The sequence below is a fragment of the Balaenoptera ricei genome, chromosome 10 (genome assembly GCF_028023285.1).
Source record: "Balaenoptera ricei isolate mBalRic1 chromosome 10, mBalRic1.hap2, whole genome shotgun sequence".
Taxonomy (NCBI): Eukaryota; Metazoa; Chordata; class Mammalia; order Artiodactyla; family Balaenopteridae; genus Balaenoptera; species Balaenoptera ricei.
Genome location: NC_082648.1, coordinates 70,716,064 through 70,741,401, shown reverse-complemented (window position 1 = coordinate 70,741,401; position 25,338 = coordinate 70,716,064). Strand labels below are relative to the sequence as shown.

General features: G+C 34.8%; 1 protein-coding gene across 5 annotated transcripts in view; it reads right to left on the bottom strand.

Annotated features, from left to right (window-relative positions):
* The window catches only part of TMTC2 (transmembrane O-mannosyltransferase targeting cadherins 2), a 1,049,079-nt gene that overhangs the window by 33,404 nt on the left and 990,337 nt on the right, over positions 1 to 25,338 (bottom strand). For 3 of the 5 annotated variants that reach the window (XM_059936615.1, XM_059936617.1, XM_059936618.1), the window contains one exon: positions 17,359 to 17,445. The exons of the other annotated variants lie outside the window; for them this stretch is intronic. The gene's annotated coding sequence lies outside the window, so the exon portion shown is untranslated. Of the gene's footprint in view, positions 1 to 17,358; positions 17,446 to 25,338 lie in introns of those variants that run through there. 5 annotated transcript variants of the gene reach the window in all.

Sequence of the window (25,338 nt, the reverse complement as noted above, 5' to 3'; positions counted from 1 at the left end):
CCATCATAAAATCCTTCAACCTCTCTGTTTCCCACTCTCCTTGTTATAAATTGTAATTAAAATTAGTAGGACAAATATGACTATGGTTAGAACAATGATTTCAACTTTCAGAAAGAAAATTCCATTTTTATAAATATACTCAAATATTTTATAAAATATCAAGTAAAAGATGATTTTTTTTAAACAAGTGCTTAATTAGCTTTAAAAACCACATTCTTAGATTAACAATTCATGTCTTAAGCAAGGAAATAATTGGCCTTTTTTATATACTTTCTGTAAGCCTGTGATTAATCATTTATCAATTCCACAAACCTGAACCAAGTGAACACATTTTGATATCTAATCCAAGAAGAATTGTAAGAGTCACTCATTCATCAAAATTTCTTCCAACATTATTCTAATTGCCAGTCTTGAGGCAACAGAGGATGATATAATTGAGCATGATAGATTTTTATTACAAACAAATATCTCAGATGAACTTACTACAAAGTTTTAAGAAAGGGAAGGGAAGGGAAAGGGAAGTCTGATCTCCTCAGACAGTGGAGGAAGGGTACTTCTGCTGGTACCCAACTTTTTTTAGACTTGTCCGTCTTCTCAGCTTTTCTCATCCCACTCTTTGGGCTCCACTCCTTCCAAGGCAATGCCCAAATCTTAACATAAAAATCATGGCAATGGTGAGCATTTGAGTTCTGTTTTAATTCCACAATCAGCCTAATTCAATTGTGGGTAAGACTTTGAACCATGCCTGCCTTATACTGACAAAGAAAAGAAAAAGGATATTTAAGGCAACAATGGAAACTCTCTCTTGTTCTCTGATTTCTTGAGATGAAAGTCTGAGTTTATCTTTTTAAAAGGTCTTCATAATTGTTAGAAGCAGCCAACAAATACTGGACACCTCAAAGCTTTTCCCTATATTGGTATTTCATCTCAAATAACTAAAAATAATAATATGTGATAATATAGATAATCCCCATGCATCTGCAAACCATAGATATTAGCAATGCATTTTTCTTTAGCCAAGAAAGCTCTTATGCGGTCAAACTCCAAGAGGAGAGAAATCCAATCCCAAAATCCCATGTTGAGAGTCTCCTGTGGAGCTATTCCTGGTACTAAGCCTGTATTAGTAAAGGTTTAATTAGCAAAACAGCCCATCCTAAGTAGTTCAACAGAATGAATGAATTACAGAAAGATAGATGTGCTGGAAAACCAAAGGATGGTGAGGTAACCAACAATTACTAACAGCAGGAGACCATGATCACTTTAGAACTGGAGAAGCCGAAGTGGGAGATGGTGTGACCAGAGTCAGGTCCAGCTAGTGGAAATTGGAACTCTGAGGGAGGCTGCCTGAGGAGAGCTGGAAAAATGGAGTAGAAGCAGGAAGTGCTGGTTATTTCCTTCCTCCAGTCCTCCAAATTCCTTATTGTGTGTCTATTGGCCAAACTCAACTAGAATCCTCTTGGTAAATGATCCTTAGAAAGATAGTGTGAAGGATTCAGTGCCAGTCAATTCAAATTAGGTTGGGAGAAATTCAGGAAATTAACTGAGAGCAAATGGGGGAATTGACAAGCATGCTCATTGTCATGACCACTTTCAAAGATTAAAGGATAGTAATATATTTGAGTTTGTAAGAGATGGTCACAACCTTTTATAATTTAATTTTTAAAATCATTTTGTTCTGGAAGAAAGATTGCTTCAAAACTTTCCTTGGTAATTAGCTACATGGTCTAATCATGGCTCCTTGAATCAGGGAGTTCTTAGTTCTGATTCTTAATCATTTGAAACCAATATCTATTATTTTTATCAGTTAAGAAAAATGATTATGAAACACAGCCATGTTCATTTTTATCCTTGACTTCTTAGTGTTGGTACAGTAGTGCTTTGCACGCTTATCTGATATATGTGTTGTATCTTAAAATAATCAATATGTATTCTGGAGGCTCCCATTTTCTCTCTAATGCTTTTCCTGTACTATTTATGATTTCCTATATTGATTCTAAATTACAGTATCTGCCTTTATGAAATAGACATCACATACACGAAATTGTTCAAATGGAGGTTTCAGTTGGTCTTACAACCTTGAAACACAGCATAGCAGACTTACTAAAGCTCAGCATAAGCTTACCCTATGACCAACAATCTCCCTACTCAATAATGTTCATTAAAAGACACGTGAAAGAAGACTCATAGCAGTGTTATTTGTAGTAGCGCAAAACTGGAAACTATCCAAATGCCCATTAGTGATAAAATAGATAGACAAATTGATTTATAACACAATTTATTATTGTACAACAATATGAATTATCTATAACTATACAAGTCATTATGGGTGAAGCTAATTGAAAGAAACTAAACACGAAAGAGCATATGATATATGATTCCATTAATATGAAATAAAAGAGGAAAATATTGAATCTATGCAAACAGAAATCAGCATATATTTCCCTTGGTAGCACAGGGGTAGTGGCCAGAAGGGAACATAAGAGGGGCTTCTGTGGTGCTGGCAATGGTGTGGTTGTGTGTGAAAATTTTACCAATCTCTACATGTTGTTATGGGCTGAATAGTATCCCCTCTAAATTTATATATTGAAGCCCTATAACCCTTAGTACCTCAGAATGGGGATGTATTTGTAGATAAGGCCTTTAAAGAGGTAATTAAGTTAAAATGAGGGTCTTACGCTGGACCCTAATCCAATTCGATGGACGTTATTATAAGAAGCGGACATTAGGTCAAGCAGACACCAGAGCACAGTGAGAAGACCATGTGAGGGCACAGGGAGAAGGCAGCCATCTGCAAGCCAAGGACAGAGGTCTCAGAAGAAACCAAACCTGCCAACACCTTGGTCTTGGCCTTATAGCCTCTAGAACTGTGAGGAAATAAATTTAGGTTGTTTAAGCCGCCCAGTCTATAGTGTTTTGTTATGACAGCCCTAGCAAACTAATACACATGTGTATTATTCTTTATGTATATTATACAGCACCTTTTTAAAAACTTATTATGGCATGTATACCACTTACTATGTAATACTCAGGAAAGCCTAGGGTAATACTCTTTAACCACATTGATAAATCTATAGCAAACCATATGGCTATTCAGACTAAGTGGGATAAATAAAAATTATAAATAGCCTCACTTCTGTTTGTGTCAGACTTAGCTGCTCCATGAATTTTGGCATCAAACTAACAAAAAGAAAAATTTTTTAATCTAAAAAAATTTTTTAAATGTTTTTAAACTAAAAGTCCTTTAGTTTTTAGAGCTCTGTGGATTTGGAACTGTGGATAAGTCATTGTGGATCTGATCTACAATCATTTTAAAATAAATGTGCGATAATGTCTATTTCCAACTGCTGTTCTCCACTGTAGTAACATCAATTGCCTTCTAAAATAGTCATGGAGATTTCACATTGTCATTTGAACTACAGGGCACTTAAAATGTTTTAAGCAGCTTGAATTAGAGCACAATAAATATAAATACAGGGTCTTTGTGAGGACATAGGATCTACTCTGAACCTCATAGTATAATACAGCCAATATATTAAAAAGGCCAATAAAGTAAGGCTGAAAGAATAACATAACTTATAAAGTACCATGAAATATGCCCCTGGAAATTATACTCCTCTGAGTCCAACTTCAATTCCTAGTAAAACTATGGCATTAACATAAAATAGTATTGGGACTATTAAATAAGTTTAAAAATATCATGATAGTCCTTTATAGAGTTATAAAATGAAGCTGATAGAGAAAAAACACTTTTATGCTTACTCAGAAAGTCACTTGATGATGTCTCAGGGCAAATGCCCCGATCTCATTTCAGGCCAAAGGAGGCATATGCCATCCTAAGCACCAATAATTAATAAACCTTCTGCTGGTTTTATTTTCATCTTAGGTGGTCAAATCCATGTGATACTGAAAACAATTTTTACTTTTATTTGCTGTACTGTATGTTTCCTGTATAAATGAAAAAGTTTCACAAATCAAATCGGCATTTAAGTAAAATACCAAATACTTGTATGTGTGGCTCACAAACTGTGTGGGTTGTTTTTCTTCTGGGAAGTGAGACGGTGTTGAAAATATCTGTGAAGACCACTCTAAAATAGAACTTGTGTTTCCTATGGGAGGAGAATACTAGAAATCTAAGTTAAAGAAAGGATCATGAGAGCAAATGACATTTTGAGAAAGAGAGATGATATTATGAAGTTTTATCTGATATCCTTCTGCCCTAATTCATGCGTGAGACCACCATTTTTGTAACAGGCATATTCTAATGGCAAAATCATAGCGTATGTTTATAGCAACAAATTTGTGGCTCAAATTTCAAAAGTTGAGCTCCAGATGTAATATAAAAAATGTTGGAAGAATGCATGATTAGGCAGAATCAGACTGCATATTCCTCCCGTATCTTTCAGTTTGGAACAGGGAAAACTTGACAGGAGTTGCCCTCAGTACCATATTAGATTGCAAATGACTGAGACAGTTGTGAAGGCAAAGAACATTCTCCATCTTGCACTGGTGAGAGAGTAGACTACATATCTATAATTGATCTATTCACTATTATGTCTACTATGTACTGTGCGTTGTGCTGAAAATTTACATAGAGTATCTTTAATTTATAAAGCATGGATGTTTAGAATAATTAAGCAACTTGCCCATGTTTCCCTAGCATGACATTGACAAATCTGGAATTTGAGCCTAGCTATTCTGTTTTTAAAACTCATGGTGAGAATATATAAGAGGAGAGGTGGATATTTAGAAATGAACAGCAGTTTATGGGAGTTTGGGAAAGATGGCTATGGAGTCAATTCTAACAAAGTGGGCAAGAAAGAAAATTCACGTTGAGAAAATTAAATGTCAGGCACATTTTGCTCACTAACAGAAATGTTAGATCTAGAACAGGAAGTTGAATTTGAAACAAAGAGATAATTGAGGTATTCTTGAAGGTAAGGATTGGATCATGTTTTGCTCTACTTTTTCTGGTACTCTTTGGATATTTCATATTCTTGTGGAATGAATCAACAGGCTATGAGTATTTTATTGGAATATCAGGCATATATTTAAAAAGCTCTGTTTGGAGAAGCTAGATATTGGAAAAAGAATTTTAATGTTTCCCTTCCTTGGGATAAAATATACTCTTATTATTGTTAGAAGTCAGAACATGTTCTTTCATGGTTTGGTTCTCTGAGAAACCTCACAAATCCCCAATGATAAGCTTCACTTATTTCTATATATTCTTCTAATAACATTTATCTTAGCCTACTCTGTTAGGTGCCTTTTTCTTCTATGTTATACTTTTGCCATCTCCTTGTTTATATTCCTAGTATCTAGCAGAATACTTGCCATATAGTAAATACTAAAAATATCCAGAATATGTTCTCTACTTTTTAAGCTATTTTCCATATTTCTAGATTATAGTATGGAGGAGGGGTAAGCATAAATCTCTACAGTACTTCTGATTTGAAATGCAAATATAATTAAAAGAGGAAATGAATGGATTTGCTGAAGCTCTCACTTAGAAGGCTCTAGAAAAGAACGAGGTACAGAAGAGGAAGGGAAATTTTGATAGTGCTGCCAAGAAGGGGAACCCCATGTAGAGCCACAGAGAAGGTGGTGTTGGGAATTATAAAATCACAGCACACTGCTTACTTTACAACCATTTAGAAAGTTCAAATATCTAGCTCAAGGTTATTAAGTTAATAGATCTTATGTTAGACCACAAAACAAGTCTTAATAAATTTAAGAAGATTGAAATCATATCAATCATCTTTTCCGACCTCATCGTTTTACATTCTTGCAAATCTCTTCAATGTTCAGCTTAATAGAAAATGAGTGGAATCTCGTATCTGCTTCCTTCCATCTCTTGCAATAAGACACATCATATAGTCTCTAGAAAACTCCATTATACATTCATAGAAAATGAAAGATAAAAGAGCAAATGACATCTTAGTATTTTTGTGAAATTAGTTTTGATTTATAAAAAGTTTTTAGAGGCCCCCGAAGGAACTCAGACCTCACTTTGAGAACTACTTCTGTAGCAGATATTTAAAATAACATTCTGGCACTTTTCTATTGCTTGTGGAGGAGGCTGTAGCCAAAATATGTTTTTCTTCCTATATCTGAGTTCTTTTACATAGCTAAATGTGTATAAGATTCTTTCTTTGTACTTGAATTTTATTAACTTCACCAAGATATGCTTTGTTATTTTTTGTTCTTTGTCAGTTTATCATGACTAAGCTCTGACCTTTTAGACAACAATTGAAGGCCCTCTTTCATACAAGACACCTATTCCTTTATGTTTATGTCAGACCTTCTCTGTATGTCATAGTTACTTAAGAATTTCTGTTGATCTTTTAAATTTTTTATGGTGATATATTCTGCAAGTCTGTCATCCATAATTGACTTTGCAGGCAACCCATTTCTCCTTGCTTCTAGTGTGTACTCATTTTTGGTAATGACAATGTTGTAATCTACAGTTTGATGAGCACTGCTCTCTGTTCTCACTTTTGATGTTATTCTTTTATCTTATTAGTTGTTCTCTGAGCAATATCTTATAGAATCAAGGGATAGCTTATTTTCAATAGTTTTAAGAATTTAGGGTATTATTTGCTTCTAAAATGTCGTCTTTTCCTGGAACAACTTTCTTTTTTTTTTTTAGTGTTCTGTCATTTACGATACCTCCTTTTTCTGTTAGTATATAGAAGTAGATATCATGTTGAATCCTTATGCTTATTATTCATATACAAATGAAAGGGGTTTTTAACCACTTTATTGAGGTATTATTGACAGGTAAAAAGCTGTATATATTTAATATATACAACTCAATGAGTTTGGATATAAGTATACACCCAGAAAATCACCACCACCATCAAGACCATAAACATATCCATCACCTGCCAAAAATTTCTCCTACTCCCTTTATCATCATCATCACCATTATTGTTTCTGTGTGGTAATAACACTTAACGTAAGATTTATCCTTTTAGAACATTTTAAGTGTACAATAGTATTATTATTATTATTATTACCTATGGGCACAATGTTTTATAGTAGCTCTCCAGAACCTATTTATCTTGCATAACTGAAACTTTGTACCCTTTGACCATCACCTCCCCATACCCGCCTCCCCACAGCCCCTGACAGCCATCATTCTATTCTGTGCTTCTAGGAATTTGACTATTCTAGATTCTACATATAAGTAAGATTATAGTGTTTTTCTGTGTCTGATTATATCACTTAGCATAATATCCTCCAGGTCCATCCATGTTGTTGCAAATGGCAGTATTCCCTTCCTTTTAAATGTTGAATAATATTTCATTTTCTTCTCCTCCTCTTCGTTATTATCATGATTAATATTATTATATTTCACTGTATTGTGTACCTCAACATAAAAAAAGACTATATACAAGAAGCCCACAGCTAACAATTTCCTCAACAGTGAAAAACTAAAAAAAGGATACCCTGTCTGGCCATTTCTGTTCAATGATTTAGTGTTTATATTTATCTGATCAGCTGACTTGGGTTAGCAGGTGGGAGGCTGACTACAAATTTCTTTCTGTTCTGTACTTTTTTATCTTCAGCCTGCTTCTCATGAACAATAGTTTGGAGAGGGGAAAAAATAGTGTATCTATAGCAGTTCCAATTCTCAACTTTGCAGTGAATTTAGTTGTTTCTCCTATAACTTCTCTCCCATATCCCTACTCCTTATAACTAAATTTAAAAGTTTCTTTACATCTTTCAGAACTTAATTAGTTTTATAAAAATTTTTATCCTGCTAGAGATCGAAGTGAACTGTATTATTTTTTTATATTGATAAGATTGAATACACTGCATGTTTTTGTTTTTGCAAAAATTGTCTAGCAATACTGCGTATGTCTTGAGGGTAAGAATTGTGGCTATGGACACCTGAAGTCTACAAATATTGCAATTATTGAAGCATAGTATTATCCTCGTAATATAATATGTTTCCTAAGTTCATTAGCAATGAGAAAAGTAGCCATCTGAAACAGGGGTTAGAAAACTACAGCTCATGGGCCAAATCCTGATCATGGCTCTTTTTAATAGATAAAGATTTATTGGTACACAGCAACACATTTATTTACATGTCATCTATGGCTGCTTTTCTTTTACAACAGCATAAATTAGTAATTGTGACAGACCCATGGCCAGCAAAACCTATAGTATCATTTGTCCCTTAACAGAAAATAATTGCTGACCCCTGATCTATAAGAAGAAGGTAAAATGAAAAGTTATTGAAATTACATGAAGATTCTTCTCCTGCTCTACTGAGCTCAAAAATTTTGTATATCTAAGAAAGAGGAGAGCTCAAGATTTCAGGAAAACTTTATTAAAAAAGGAAAAACTAGTAGATCGTTATAGGCAAAGATTCTAAGCATGCTAGGGGAGACACATGTATATTGGCATTCAATTTGAAAGAATTTTTGTGCAAAAATATAGTATAAATAAAAATAACTGAAATGTGCAAATATAGCCAAGGTCAAAATGGAATTGGCAAGCTCTGAAACATCAATCACAAAATAATTTTCTGTACAAGAAACAGAAATAGCTAAATAAAAGGCACATCTCACATATAGGATGATGTTTCTAAGCCTTTCCTTAAGTCTACAATGTCTTTTTAACAAACAAAAGCAAATCCTATTTCAGATGGAAAACAGTATTTTCCTGAAATAAATAATAGGATTGTTTACAACAAAAAAGGAATTCAATGGAAATGACAAAATAAGCTTACTGTTTAAGGAAGCAGAACATTTACTTCTGCTCTCCTTAGAGACCAAGTTTATAATTTATTTTCCTGCATGTAAAAAGCAGAAAAAGATAAAGTAAAATTCACATATGCTTTATTACTAGACAGCCATGAACTATATGCATAATTTACAAGAACAAAACAGCAAAATATATTTTTAAATCCCAATATATGGGTATTAGATTTAAGCTTCTAATGTTGAAAACAAAAGGCAATTTCAAGTTCATTCGAGAGGTTTTATTTATTTTTCTGAATTTTTGAAGTTTATTTATTTTTTTATACAGCAGGTTCTTATTAGTCATCCATTTTATACACATCAGTGTATACATGTCAATCCCAATCTCCCAATTCATCACACACCCACCCCACCCCACCCCGCCACTTTCCCCCCTTGGTGTCCATACGTTTGTACTCTACATCTGTGTCTCAATTCCTGCCCTGCAAACCAGTTCATCTGTACTATTTTTCTAGGTTCCACATATATGTGTGGAACAAATATACGATATTTGTTTTTCTCTTTCTGACTTACTTCACTCTGTATGACAGTCTCTAGATCTATCCATGTCTCTACAAATGACCAAATTTCGTTCCTTTTTATGGCTGAGTAATATTCCATTGTATATATGTACCACACCTTTTTTATCCATTCATCTGTCGATGGACACTTAGGTTGTTTCCATGACCTGGCTATTGTAAATAGTGCTGCAATGAACATAGGGGTGCATGTCTTTTTGAATTATGGTTTTCTCTGGGTATATGCCCAGTAGTGGGATTGCTGGGTCATATGGTAATTCTATTTTTAGTTTTTGAAGGAACCTCCATACTGCTCTCCATAATGGCTGTATCAATTTACATTCCCACCAACAGTGCAAGAGAGTTCCCTATTCTCCACACCCTCTCCAGCATTTGTTGTTTGTAGATTTTCTGATGATGCCCATTCTAACTGGTGTGAGGTGATACCTCATTGTAGTTTTGATTTGCATTTCTCTAATAATTAGTGATGTTGAGCAGGTTTTCATGTGCCTCTCGGCCATCTGTATGTCTTCTTTGGAGAAATCTCTATTTAGGTCTTCTGCACACTTTGGGATCCGGTTGTTTGTATTTTTAATTTTGAGCTGCATGAGATGTTTATATATTTTGGAGATTAATCCTTTCTCCGTTGATTCGTTTGCAAATATTTTCTCCAATTTTGGGGGTTGTCTTTTTGTCTTGTTATGGTTTCCTTTGCTTTGCAAAAGCTTTTAAGTTTCATTAGGTCCCATTTGTTTATTTTTGTTTTTATTTCCATTACTCTAGGAGGTGGATCAAAAAAGATCTTGCTGTGATTTATGTCAAAGAGTGTTCTTCCTATGTTTTCCTCTAAGAGTTTTATACTGTCCGGTCTTACATTTAGGTCTCGATCCATTTTGAGTTTATTTTTGTGTATGGTGTTAGGGAGTGTTCTAATTTCATTCATTTACATATAGCTGTGCAGTTTTCCCAGCACCACTTACTGAAGAGACTGTCTTTTCTCCATTGTATATCCTTGCCTCTTTTGTCATAGATTAGTTGACCATAGGTGCGTGGGTTTATCTCTGGGCTTTCTATCTTGTTCCATTGAACTATATTTCTGTTTTTGTGCCAGTACCATATTGTTTCGATTACTGTAGCTTTGTAGTATAGTCTGAAGTCAAGGAGTCTGATTCCTCCAGCTCCGGTTTTTTCCCTCAAGACTGCTTTGGCTATTCGGGGTCTTTTGTGTCTCCATACAACTTTTAAGACTTTTTGTTCTAGTTCCGTAATAAATGCCATTGGTAATTTGATAGGGATTGCATGGAATCTGTAGGTTGCTTTGGGTAGTATAGTCATTTGCACAGTATTGAGTCTTCCAATCCAAGAACATGGTATATCTCTCCATCTGTTGGTATCATCTTTAATTTCTTTCATCAGTGTCTTATAGTTTTCTGCATACAGGTCTTTTGTCTCCCTAGGTGGGTTTATTCCTAGGTATTTTATTCTTTTTCCTGCAATGGTAAATGGGAGTGTTTCCTTAATTTCTCTTTCAGATTTTTCATCATTAGTGTAAAGGAATGCAAGAGATTTCTGTGCATTAACTTTGTATCCTGTACTTTACCAAATTCATTGATTAGCTCTAGTAGTTTTCTGATGGCATATTTAGGATTCTCTATGTATAGTATCATGTCATCTGCAAACAGTGACAGTTTAATTCTTCTTTTCCAATTTGTATTCCTTTTATTTCTTTTTCTTCTCTGATTGCCATGACTAGGACTTCCAAAACTATGTTGAATAATAGTGGTGAGAGCGGACATTGTTGTCTTGTTCTTGATCTTAGAGGAAATGCTTTCAGTTTTTCACCATTGTGAATGATGTTTGCTGCGGGTTTGTTGTATATGGCCTTTATTATGTTGAGGTAGGTTCCTTCTATGCCCACTTTCTGGAGAGTTTTTATCATAAATGAGTGTTGAATTTTGTCAAAAGCTTTTTCTGCAGCTCTTGAGATGATCATATGGTTTTTATTCTTCAATTTGTTAATATGATGTATCATTGATTGATTTGCATATATTGAAGAATCCTTGAATCCCTGGGATAAATCCCACTTGATTGTGGTGTATGATTCTTTTAATATGTTGTTGGATCCTGTTTGCTAGTATTTTGTTGAGGTTTTTGCATCTATATTCATCAGTGATATTGGTCTGTAATTTTCTCTTTTTTATAGTATCTTTGTCTGGTTTTGGTGTCAGGATGATGGAGGCCTCATAGAATGAGTTTGGGAGTGTTCCTTCCTCTGCAATTTTTTGGAAGAGTTTGAGAAAGATGAGTGTTAGCTCTTCTCTAAATGTTTGATAGAATTGACCTTTGAAGCCATCTGGTCCTGAACTTTTGTTTGTTGGAAGATTTTTAACCACAGTTTCAATTTCATTACTTGTGATTGGTCTGTTCATATTTTCTGTTTCTTCCTGGTTCAATCTTGGAAGTTTATACCTTTCTAAGAATTTATCCATTTCTTCCAGGTTGTCCATTTTATGATGCTTTGTATTTCTGCGGTGTCTGTTGTAACTTCTCCTTTTTCATTTCTAATTTTATTGATTTGAGTCCTCTCCCTCTTTTTCTTGATGAGTCTGGCTAATGGTTTATCAATTTTGTTTATCTTCTCAAAGAACCAGCTTTTAGTTTTATTGATCCTTGGTATTGTTCTCTTTGTTTCTATTTCATTTATTTCTGCTCTGATCTTTATGATTACTTTCCTTCTGCTAACTTTGGGTTTTATTTCTTCTTCTTTCTCTAGTTCCTTTAGGTGTAAGGTTAGATTGTTTATTTGAGATTTTTCTTGTTTCTTGAGGTAGGCGTGTATAGCTATAAACTTCCCTCTTAGAACTGCTTTTGCTGCATCTCATAGGTTTTGGATCATCGTGTTTTCATTGTCATTTGTCCCTAGGTATTTTTTGATTTCCTCTTTGATTTCTTCAGTGATCTCTTTGTTATTTAGTAACGTATTGTTTAGCCTCCATATGTTTGTGTTTTTTACGTTTTTTTCTCAGTAATTGATTTCTTATCTCATAGCGTTGTGGTCAGAAAAGATGCTTGATATGATTTCAATTTTCTTAAATTTACTGAGGCTTGATTTGTGACCCAAGATGTGATCTATCCTGGAGAATGTTCTGTGCATACTTGAGAAGAAAGTGTAATCTGCTGTTTTTGGATGGAATGTCCTAAAAATATTAAATCTATGTGGTCTGTTGTGTCATTTACAGCTTGTGTTTCCTTATTAACTTTCTGTTTGGATGTTCTGTCCATTGGTGTAAGTGAGGTGTTAAAGTCCCCCACTATTATCATGTTACTTTCAATTTCCCCTTTTATAGCTCTTAGCAGTTGCCTTATGTATTGCGGTGCTCCTAAGTTGGGTGCATATATATTTATAATTGTTATATCTTCTTCTTGGATTGATCCCTTGATCATTATGTAGTGTCCTTCCTTGTCTCTTGTAACATTCTTTATTTTAAAGTCTATTTTATCTGATATGAGTATTGCTACTCCAGCTTTCTTTTGATTTCCATTTGCGTGGAATATCTTTTTCCATCCCCTCACTTTCAGTCTGTATGTGTCCCTAGGTCTGAAGTGGGTCTCTTGTAGACAGCATATATATGAGTCTTGTTTTTGTATCCATTCAGCAAGCCTGTGTCTTTTGGTTGGAGCATTTAATCCATTCACATTTAAGGTAATTATCAATATGTGTGTTCCTATTACCATTTTCCTAATTGTTTTGGGTTTGTTTTTGTAGGTCCTTTTCTTCTCTTGTGTTTCCCACTTAGAGAAGTTCCTTTAGCATTTGTTGTAGAGGTGGTTTGGTGGTGCTGAATTCTCTTAGTTTTTGCTTGTCTGTAAAGCTTTTGATTTCTCCATTGAATCTGAATGAGACCCTTGCAGGGTAGAGTAATCTTGGTTGTAGTTTCTTCCCTTTCATCACTTTAAGTATATCATGCCAGTCCCTTCTGGCTTGTAGTTTCTGCTGAGAAATCAGCTGTTAACCTTATGGGAGTTCCCTTGTATGTTATTTGTCCTTTTTCCCTTGCTGCTTTCAATAATTTTTCTTTGTCTTTAATTTTTGCCAATTTGATTACTATGTGTCTTGGCGTGTTTCTCCTTGGGTTTATCCTGTATGGGACTCTCTCTGCTTCCTGGACTTGGGTGGCTATTTCCTTTCCCATCTTAGGGAAGTTTTCGACTATAATCTCTTCAAATATTTTCTTGGGTCCTTTCTCTCTCTCTTCTCCTTCTGCGACCCCTATAATGTGAATGTTGTTGTGTTTAATGTTGTCCCAGCGGTCTCTTAAGCTGTCTTCATTTCTTTTCAGTCTTTTTTCTTTATTCTGTTCCGTGGCAGTGAATTCCACCATTTTGTCTTCCAGGTCACTTATCCGTCTTCTGCCTCAGTTATTCTGCTATTGATTCCTTCTTGTGTATTTTTCATTTCAGTTATTGTATTATTCACCTCTGTTTGTTTGTTCTTTAATTCTTCTATATCTTTGTTAAACATTTCTTGCATCTTCTCGATCTTTGCCTCCATTCTTTTTCCGAGGTCCTGGATCATCTTCAGTATCATTATTCTGAATTCTTTTTCTGGAAGGTTGCCTACCTCCACTTCATTTAGTTGTTTTTCTGGGATTTTATCTTGTTCCTTCATCTGGTACATAGCCCTCTGCCTTTTCATCTGTCTATGTTTCTGTGAATGTGGTTTTTGTTTCACAGGCTTCAGGACTGTAGTTCTTCTTGCTTCTGCTGTCTGCCCTCTGGTGGATGAGGCTATTTAAGTGGCTTGTGGAAGTTTCCTGATGGGAAGGACTGGTGGTGGGTAGAGCTGGCTGTTGCTCTGGTGGGCAGAGCTCAGTAAAACTTTAATCTGCTTGTCTGCTAATGGGTGGGGCTGGGTCCCCTCACTGTTGGTTGTTTGGCCTGAGGTGACCCAACACTGGAGCCTACCCGGGCTCTTTGGTGGGGCTAATGGCAGACTCTGGGAGGGCTCACACCAAGGAGTACTTCCCAGAACTTCTGCTGCCAGTGTCCTTGTCCTCACGGTGAGACAGAGCCACCCCCCATCTTTGCAGGAGACCTTCCAACACTAGCAGGTAGGTCTGGTTCAGTCTCTATGGGGTCACTGCTCCTTCCTCTGGGTCCCAGTGTGCACAGTACTTTGTGTGTGCCCTCCACGAGTGGAGTCTCTTTTCCCCCCAGTCCTGTCGAAGTCCTGTAATCAAATCCCGTTAGCCTTTAAAGTCTGATTCTCTAGGAATTCCTCCTCCCGTTGCCAGACTCCCAGGTTCAGAAGCCTGACGTGGGGCTCAGAACCTTCACTCCAGTGGGTGGACTTCTGTGGTATAAGTGTTCTCCAGTTTTTGAGTCACCCACCCAGCAATTATGGGATTTGTTTTTATTGTGATTGCGCCCCTCCTACCATCTCATTGTGGCTTCTCCTTTGTCTTTGGATGTGGGGTATCTTTTTTGGTGAGTTCCAGTATCTTCCTGTCGATGATTGTTCAGCAGTTAGTTGTGATTCCAGTGTTCTAGCAAGAGGGAGTGACAGCACGTCCTTCTACTCCGCCATCTTGAACCAATCACATTCAAGAGATTTTAAAAGGCTATCTGTGATCAAAAATCTGAAAAGCCTACACTGCAAATGTATAGTTGAGCATATTTAGCATAACTGACAGTGTTATCACAAGTTGAAAAAATATTAAAATTGAATATACAAAAATAATAACAATTTGCCTATGTGTTAGGATACATTATTCTGTTGTACACTACAGAAGTCTAAATCAAACTATTTTAAGCACCAAAAAATAAAAAAAGGAATTCACTGACATATAAGTAAAATAATCCAAGATACTGTTCAAAGTAATATGAAAATACTTGAATTCAGGTGACATCATCAGAATTTAGATTTTCCTCAAACATGTCTCTTCTCTGTGTTAGATTTATTTTGCCCCCCATAGGGGACCCTGGCTACTATAGGCTTATATGCCTCCTTGCTCCACACTATAAGAAAGAGAGCTTCTCATTCTCAGGAGTTCCAGAAAAGGTCCCTGCATTACTATAATCCTATCAAATTCCTAGAGTTTAACAGTTAAAATTCTCAGTGCTGGCTAAAGCCTAACAAATTGCATTGTTTATGGGAATGGAAATTAGCAGAACCATTGCAAAGAGTAATTTGTCAGTATCTGAGAGGGAGGCAGGATATTATGAGGAACATGAGTAAACTTTTTGAAGTCAAATAGCATCTCTAAACTTAAGAAACTTTGGCCAAAATATCCAATTTCTGGAATATAATCTTAAGAAATAATCAGAATAAAAATATTTATTCATCAAAAAGTTAATCAAAACCTTATTTATCATTAGATGAAAGAGCTTCAAGGGTGCTATTATAATACTGTTTTCCAGAGTTATACATATAAAAGGTTATACCCATCTAAAAATATCCAAAATATTTTTTAACTTCATAAAGAATAAATAAATGATCATCTAAAATATAAATATTAATATACTTCAAATAAAATCCTTATAATTTCAAAAATTGGAAACAAAATATTCAATAATATGAAAACTTTAAATTGTGGCACATGCTTTCAAAAAAATCAATACCATCATAACACTAAATATTATTTATTCTAATTTTTATTTTGCCATTTATCTAAATATATAAATACAGGTATCTTTTTGTTGTCTTTTTATCTAATTCTGTAGTGTTATTTCTTGTATTACCCTCCTTCCTGCTTGTGAATTTCTTCTTCTCCTTTCCTATTTTTTCTGCACTTTTTTATACTATGCAGTTCATCAAATAGAAATTATTTTCTATTCAGCAGTAGATTATATTCTGAGGATTTTTTTTCCTTTTAGATTACTGAGTGCTTTGTCCAATATCTTTCCTCATACCCATGGCACTTTTTGCTCATGGGCCCTATGTTGTTTTGTGTTACTTTTCTTCTTACTCATCATCAGTCAAGACTCAGTGTTTATAACAGAAAGAATGGAGAAAGTTTTCTTGATGTCAGTCTACATTTTGTATGGTGGTCCTTTTTCAGATCTACAGTTGAACTACCCAGGGGTCCATCCTATCACTTAGCAATTGCCACTTCAAACCAAGAAGTTTTTCTGTTCTTTGTTTTATTGTTATTTTTTTTAATTTGAAGACTCTGCATGTGTGCAGCAATCATTTCCATGAGAGCTGAAAATAACAGTGTAGAGGGTGCACCGTCATTACCAAACAGTTGTTGAGGAATAGAAAGAAATACTTTGTGTTCCTGAGTTAGAAATTGACTCCCAACCATGTGCATTTTTTCCAGGCAATCTCTGTACATTAATCTGTTTTTGCTATGAAGCAAACAACCTCATTATCTCAGTGGCTTAAAGTAACATGTAATTTGCTTGCTTCTTGGTTCATTGGTCAGCTGGGTGGTGCTGCTTCAGGCCTGTTCCATGTGTCTTCCACCATCCTTGTATCTAGGACATGTCTTTCTCATGGGGACTGATAGGAAAAAGGAACAAGTAGAAACAGTATACTTCATAATATCTTGGTTTAGAAGTGGCACACTGTCATAACTGTCCACATTTCATTGGCCAAGGCACGTTACATGATCAAGTTCAAAATAAATGGGGCAGAAAAAGATACTTTGCCCATTCTAGTGAGAGCAACTTACTGCAAAGTTAATGCATCAATTAATTCTATTATAGAGAGGAGTGAAGAATTGGTAATCAATTGGCAACACCTACCACATTCTGTTTCATGAAGCAAACCCAAGCTTCATGTTGTGTTGTAGCATAAGCAGATTTTATTGTTAATAAATCTAATCTGCTTTATAATGTATGTCAATTTCTTTCAGATTCTCTCATTAAATTATCTGTCAATCTGGGCTTTTTGTGCTGCAAGTTTTTATCTTACTCTGTGTGTCCAATGGTATGTTACTGAGAAAATGAATGAGATCTTGTTGGAGCTTGTTAGAAAGTCATAAGGTTGAACTGATGACCTGCATTCTGTTTTGTTTTTTAAAACTGGAGTTGAACTAGACTTCTGTTTAAGAAGGATACAAAAACAATTTTCAAGTTATATGTGGAAATATATAACTTTTAATCCTATAGATAGTACAAAGCAACTTTGTAAACTGGGGTAAGCCTAGATTCTCTCTTAGCTTCAGTAGTTTCATCTGTAAAGAAAGAAAATTAGAGTTATTGAAGTTAAAACTTGTGTAATGGCATATTCTTCAGTAATGTAGTAAACAAAATATTTTCTAATAAATTGTTAATCATGTGCTATCAAACAAATGAACAAACAACACTTTCTCATCTGTAAATTATATCTTTGGAAAAAAATCTCATAATTGTTCAATTACTCTAGTTATTAAAATGCATTAAAATTAAAATTCTAATTAAAATTAAAATTCTAATATTATTTCTGATTTATCTCCTCTGGGAAGAGGCTGGAGGGAACCTTATAGGGTATGGAAATATTCTATGTCTTGATAGAGATGTGGGTTACATCAGTGTATGCATTTGTCAAAAATAAAAATGTACATTTAAAATTTGAACATTTCACTATGTAAATTTTATTATAAAAAAGAACTACAAACAATTTTTTAATTAGTAAGTTTGTTTTTAACAATGGCATGGGTTATCAATTCTCAAACTACTTTTTGTATATCATATAGGTTTGAACAAGTAAGTAAATCCATTAAAAATAAGAGGAGTCAGGGAGAACATTATTGAAGAATTTTCCTCAGCTTGTCCACTGAGAGGGTATAAAACAGTGACATACCAATAACAATGGGCATATTCAGAACCCAGGTCTTGGTTTCCAACAGTCATTTTCCAATAAAGGGAAACAGGGCTCTTGGAAAATATACTCAATCTAAGTACAGGAAAAGTGAATCTTTCCTGGAACATTTTGTTATGCCATAAGTGAATAAAATGTCCAAATAATGATGGGAACATATGAAAAGTATATAAATGCTAGCTTTAAGGCATTTAATCTGGTCAATCTAGGATATTTTGAACATCAAAATATGTAAATAACAATAAGGAACTAAAACCCATTGAATAAAACAAGAATCCATGAAGCCATACAGACAGGAAGGAAGGAAGGGTCGTTCCTTGAAGTAGACTGTTCACAAATAATAATAGAGGAAGTGATGGGCTAGAGGCAACAGAATACTTGGCAATGCGGGAAACCTTGAGAAGCTCATTGAGGCTTCCAGTGTAGACTGTGAAGTCTGACTGGATGAAATGAAGGTAAAGAAGTAGGTAGTAGCCTAAAGGGTCCTATAGGCTGAGTTAAGGGTCTTGGATTTTTTTTTTCCTTTAAGAGTCATAGGGACCCACTCAAGGACTTTAAGCAGGGCATTGGCATGATCAGATCTGTACTTTAGAATGATCATATTCATGTCAATGTGAAGCACAGAAGATTCGCAAAGAAGCTACTGCAGGAACATTGCTGAGAGATGATAATGGCCCAAGTTGAACTAGTGGCAGTGTGAATGGGTAGGTGCGGACAGATTTATGGCTGTTAGGCAGCTGGAATTTATAGGACTTGGCATCTGACTAGATGTAGGGTAGAGGGAAAGGTGTTCTGGTTTTCTGGTTTGGACAGCTAGATTGACAGTGAGTACTACTCAAAAGGTAGAAAACACAGAAAAAGGAGTGAGTTTCTTAATCTGTGTGTTTCTTTATCTGTGAGGTTGGCATTATTTTAATTATCTTGTAGGGTTGCCTATACTACACTAAGAACTAAATCCCTGGCACAGAGATGTTCAATAAACAGCAGCAATTATTTTTATGTACAAAATTGCATAGAAGCAGTTAGCCATTGGCAGCGGGAGACAAAGTGGTTACCAAGCATGTCAGAGAAGGCATTGCAGGGCTATTGAGCTGGGCCTTAAATGATGAGTAACAAATCACCAGGGCATAAATGGAGGGATGGGTGATGGGAAACCAAGATGAATGTTCTTCCTCTGTGATCCCATAGCACCTGGGCATCCTTTTCTCTTTTCCTGTGAGATCTTTGGGACCAGGGTCTGTGGACTTACTCACTGTTGTATCTGTACCTAACACAGTACCTGCCACAGAATAATGACATGGAATAATCATTTGTTGAATGCCTGAATGAATCAAAGAATGAACAAATGGACAAATGAAAGCAAAACTAAAAAAAAGGCAGCTTGAAGTATTACAAGAGAAGGAATTTAGAGGTTTATCACACACATACGCTTGCCTTTGTCCTCTAGGTCAAAAAACATTGTCCTTTCAATTCTCCGAAAGCACTACACTAATTCCAACTGCAGGGCCTTTGCACCTGCCTGAAATACTCTTTCCCCTTCTACCCAGAGTTAATGCCCCTTATCCTTCACATTTCAGGTCAGTCATCCTTTCAGCAGGGAAGGATTCTTGCCAATACAAAGTCAGTCCCTCTACTATTTTACCCTCCTAGCACCAGGCATCTGTACTGTATCATTCTCACTTAAAAGTAGCTCTATATTTATGTCTATGACCGTTCATTTAGTAACTGTTTCCTTCAGTAGACAGTAAACTCCAAAGGACAGAATCATGTCTGTTTTTTATTCACCATTGGATTTCCAGTGCCTAAAGTACAGTGCCTGACACATAAAATAAAATTTGTTAGATACATGAATTAAAAATGGTCTCATCAGCAGTTAGTTGGTTCATTTCAGCACTCTGTATACAGTCGGGCTCAGTAAGTAAGAGTTGTTTGTTAAATGAAAGATTAGAACTGATTTTCTTTCCCAAATTTGTAAGCAGTTGTTAACTAGTATGCTTGAAGTAAATAAATTCATTCCTACAAATTAAAAAAAAATAGAAATGATGGAATTAGAAAATCAATGAATGCTAAAATGATTGAGTATAATTTTGCTAAGAAAAATGGTATTTACATAGTTTCAAAATATCTCCTCACAAAGTATTTAATAATTATGAAGGGGAAAAGGAAATATAGTGACTTCATAGTAGATAAGCTTTGCTGATAACCTTTAACCATATGATCAAATTAATATCACATGCCTTTTACATGATGCCTTGAGTAGGACACAATATCCCTTCTGTGATATTCCTGACAAAAATGTAATAGCTGAAACTGATCATAAACATCAGACAAATTCATGTTGAGGTATTTCACAAGATAGTGACATATATATGTGTGTATACACACACACATGCATACACACTGTGTATTAGAGAATTATGTAAAATGTTAAATATCCTGATCTTGATAATTATTCAATCATTATGTAAGGGAATGTTTTTATTCTTAAGGCATAAAAGTGGAAGGATTTAGTGGTAAAAGAACATGTGGATATACAGCAAGTTCCTACTGTATAGCACAGGGAACTATATTCAATATCCTGTGGTAAACCATAATGGAAAAGAATGTAAAAGAATGTATGAATATGTATAACTGAGTCACTTCACTATACAGCAGAAATTAACACAACATTGTACATCAACTATATTTCAATTAAAAAAAAAACACATGTTTCCAATTTACACACGCACAAATACACACAATTTATTCTGTTCTCCACCTTAGGCAAGACTCATGGCTTAAGGAGTTTGAAGTAGGAGCAGGAACACAGTCTATACTCTCATTCCTCCTTTTTTCTGCAACTGGCAAGGAATGGTCAGAATAAGGGAGGGGATAGTGTTTGGCTAATAGTTGAGTGTGGCAGGGTTCATTGTACAGCCTCTTAACAAATCCTGAAAAGTAGTTATGTCTCCAATTGTTTGTTGGTCTCTTTAGAAAGCCTCTGTTTTCAGCTGGGGCCCCATCTGTCTATTAAGAAGGAACAAGAAATATCCCATTTATCATTCTGTGATATCAGCTCACATGTCTAACATTCAAAGTCTGGGTGAAGTAATTACATCCTTATATAGTGTGTGTAAAATACAGATTCTTTACAAGGTAGAACTCACTACATACACTGACCCTAACCTAAACATCATTCCACATTTATATATATATATATATATTATATATATATATATAATATATATATATATAAATATGAATATGTATGTATACATATATATGTATATTTAAAAATAAAGCCCATATATATATATATATATGGGCTTTATTTTTAAATATACAGCCCAGGTCTGATATTTGAGTCAATTAACTCTGCTACTAGAAATCTTTATTTATAAAGCAAAGTTTGTGCTGCTCCATAGACGTTACATTTCCCAGATACTCCCATGGTCCTTTGAGAGCCACTGGCAAAAACTATTACCAAGTAGAAAGAAAGCTAAAGAAGTCACTGAAGCGTGGTGTCAGAGAGCTCTAAATAAACAAGGAAAACAAAGATTTATAGAGTAACTGTGGAAAGAGAACATGTGGGTGTGAAGAATAAAATTGGCTCTGGAGGTTTCACTACAAATATATTGCCACCAATTTTTCTGGAGAGGAGGTAGAAGATTGCCTGATGACATTAAAATGCAGTGCAGATTGAAAGCAGCAGACATGTAGGAGACCAAAATAACCCCAAAATAAAACTTTACCTCATTCATAATATTTATATCTATATAGCCGTGAACCAGCAATCTACTTGCCAACTGCATTTTCCTTTCGTAACCAGATGATGTGTGTCATATAGACATCAAATTCCACCCAGAATTAGGATATGTGACTCTACAATCAAACACGTAATATTTGGAGCAGAAAAGGTTATGTTTGTCTTCTGTACAAAGAAAATAATGTTTCTCTGAAACAGTCATGTAGTCATTCAGTATGTAACATACAACGGCCGCTATGAAGAGAAAATATACTAAACAAATAACCATTAGGCCAAGCAAAGTAATCTGCTTTGGATTCTACTACTCATAGTCCCAAGACTGTAAACAAATAACTTTTTTGTCTTAGTATACTTATTTGTAAAATAAGATAATTTCAGGGTCATTTTTGTCATTTCTAACAATTGTGAAATTCTGATTTCAAATACTGGTAGAAAATACCTTTTAGAGCCTCTTATTCCAGAGAGAAAAATAGTCAATTTTAAATTCTTTAGGTCATTATGAACCCATTGCAGCTTTTTTTAAATTAGCCTACTACAACAAAGAAGGTGATTTGTTCAAAATTAAGAATATGCAAGGTCCTCAACTAAGGCAGGCACCTTAAAAGATGATGCTTGCCATTCTTAAAACCTTACCTTTCCTTGTTTCTAGAGCAATAACTGGGGGCAAGTCTCAGCATGGCCTAACTAAGGAAATACCATGCCTGGGGCGGGGGGTGGGTAATTTTTTTTTTCTTTGCTCCATCTGTTGAAAAGGTCTATAAACAATTATATAATAATAAGAACATCTACAGGTCAAATATATTTTTCTAAATACAATTCTCCACTAAAAGGAACCCTAGGCTCCTTAGAAGAAAAGACTGATTTTAGGGCTGAGGAAGGGAAGGTACATGAGACTGGAACATTTTCTCATGCTAGAAAATAAGAAAATGCTCTAAGAATGATGGGACATGTCAAAAGGACACAGGGATTATCTTGAGGGACTCATACTGGTCACTCTAAGAACAACAAAAAATAATAACAATAGATTTGAACTCATTCAAGAAACAGTGGTCCATAAGTCCATACTGACTTACACGCATGCATGGATGTGTTTTTTTACTGAGGTTGACTGCCAAATAAAAAGTATAGAAAAAGTTGATTCTGTGAGAAAATCATCAGTGGATACTTAAACAAGAGGGTAAAAGTTAAATGAAGGATAGAATAATTGCATAAAATCAAAGTCTATATCTCTCCCACATTACCTAAGAACAAAGGAGGAAAGTGGAATTTTATAGTGGAGAAACGCTTATAGGCAGATGCCACCTTAACCACATGATCAAATTTACTATACTGGAGCAAATTAATACCATGCATTTCCTGATATAATGTCATGAGAAATATTCCACCCCTCTTCTGTCATATTCATGTCCCCAATACATAATCTAAGTCTAATCATGAGGAAATATTAGAAAAATCCAAATTGAAGGACATTCTACAAAATAATTGCCCTCTACTTTTCACAAAAGTCAAATTCAAAAATGACAAAGCCTGTGAAACTCTCACAGTAATGGAGACTAAGGAGAAAGGATACTAAATGCAGTGTATGTTCTTGCATTAGATCCTGGACTGGAAGATATAACAGCTATATATGAAAAACATTATTGAGACCACATTATGGAGATGGAATCTGCATATGGTGTCAATTTAATAGCAGAATTATATTACTGTCAATTTTTATTTTGATAGTTGTGCTATGGTTATTAAGAGAATGTCCTTGTTCTTAAGAAATAAACACTTAAAACATTTACATTAAAGTGGGTGCATTATCTCCAACTTACTCAAATAATTCAGACAAAATTTCACACACACATGGAGAGAGAAAGAATAAAAATGCAGTGAGAGCAAAATATAAACAATTGGTGAATCTGAGTAAGAGGCAAATAAGAGAGCTTTGTACTATCCTTGCAACTTTTTCTTAATTTTTAAAAGTATGTAATAATTTTAAAAATACAAAAAATATCAACAATGTAGGAACAGAGAGATGATATAGTTTACTACAATGGAAAATAATGAAACCCTCCCCTAGTCTTTACAGTTGTCTCAGTTCTCAATCTTAGAGCCAATCAAAGGGGTGGCTGTGTTCTCTCGAGGAAGAATCCTACAATGCCCAGCAAGTTTAGGCAATACTGATCACTTTCACATTTTCCCAGAGAGACCTATGGCAATTTACCAGGATAACTGTCTCTGTGGAAAGGAGAATGATCAGATTATTCAATGGCTATTGCTTACAAGAAATAAGGTGATATATACACACACACACATATATATGTATACATACATATATGTCTGTATGTATATTTAAAAGGAAGAGAATGGGTCATGGTGTACTGGTAGGCTAGCTTTCTGGGGGAAAACAAATTCCTAATTTATAGTGTTTGCTGATTTTTAAGGCATAAATCCTCCCACCATGGCTAATTTCAAGCTACCAACAGTTAACAACTGACTTATAAATTTTAAACAATTTTTTCTAATTTTTAACTTTTCAAATATTTTTATTATTGAGATATAATTGACATAAACCATTATATTAGTTTCGGGTATATGACATAAGGATTTGATATTTGTATAGACTGCAAAATGATCCCCACAATAAATCTAGTTGACATTTGTCCCCATACATAGTTACAATTTTTTTCTTGTGATAAAGATACTTTTAAATTAATTTTTATTGAAGTAGAGTTGATTTACAGTGTTGTGTTAGTTTCTGCTATACAGCAAAGTGAATCAGTTATACATATACATATATCCACTCTTTTTTAGATTCTATTCCCATTATAGGTCATTATAGAGTATTGAGTAGAGTTCCCTGTGCTATACAGTAGGCTCTTATTAGTTATCTATTTTATATATAGTAGTATGTATATGTCAATCCCAATCTCCCAATTTATCCCTCCCCCCACTTCCCCTTTGGTAACCATAAGTTTGTTTTCTACATCTGTGACTCAACTGCTGTTTTGTCAATAGGTTCATATTTTTAGATTCCACATATAAGCGATATCACATGATACTTGTCTTTCTCTGTCTGACTAACTTCACTCAGTATGACAATCTTTAGGTCCATCCATGTCACTTCAAATGGCATTATTTCATTCTTCTTTATGGCTGAGTAATATTCCATTGCATATATGTACTACATCTTTATCCATTTCTCTGTCGATGGACATTTAGGTTGCTTCCATGTCCTGGCTATTGTAAATAGTGCTGCACTGAACATTGGGGTACATGTATCTTTTCGAATTATGTTTTTCTCCATATATATACGGAGGAGTGGGATTGCTGGATCATATGGAGCTCTATTTATAGTTTTTTAAGGAACCTCCATATTGTTCTCCATAGTGGCTGCACCAATATACATTCCCATCAACAATGTAGGAGGGTTTCCTTTTCTCCACACCCTCTCCAGCTTTTATTGTCTAGATTTTTTTGTTGATGGCCATTCTGACCAGTGTGAGGTTATACCTCATTATAGTTTCGATTTGCATT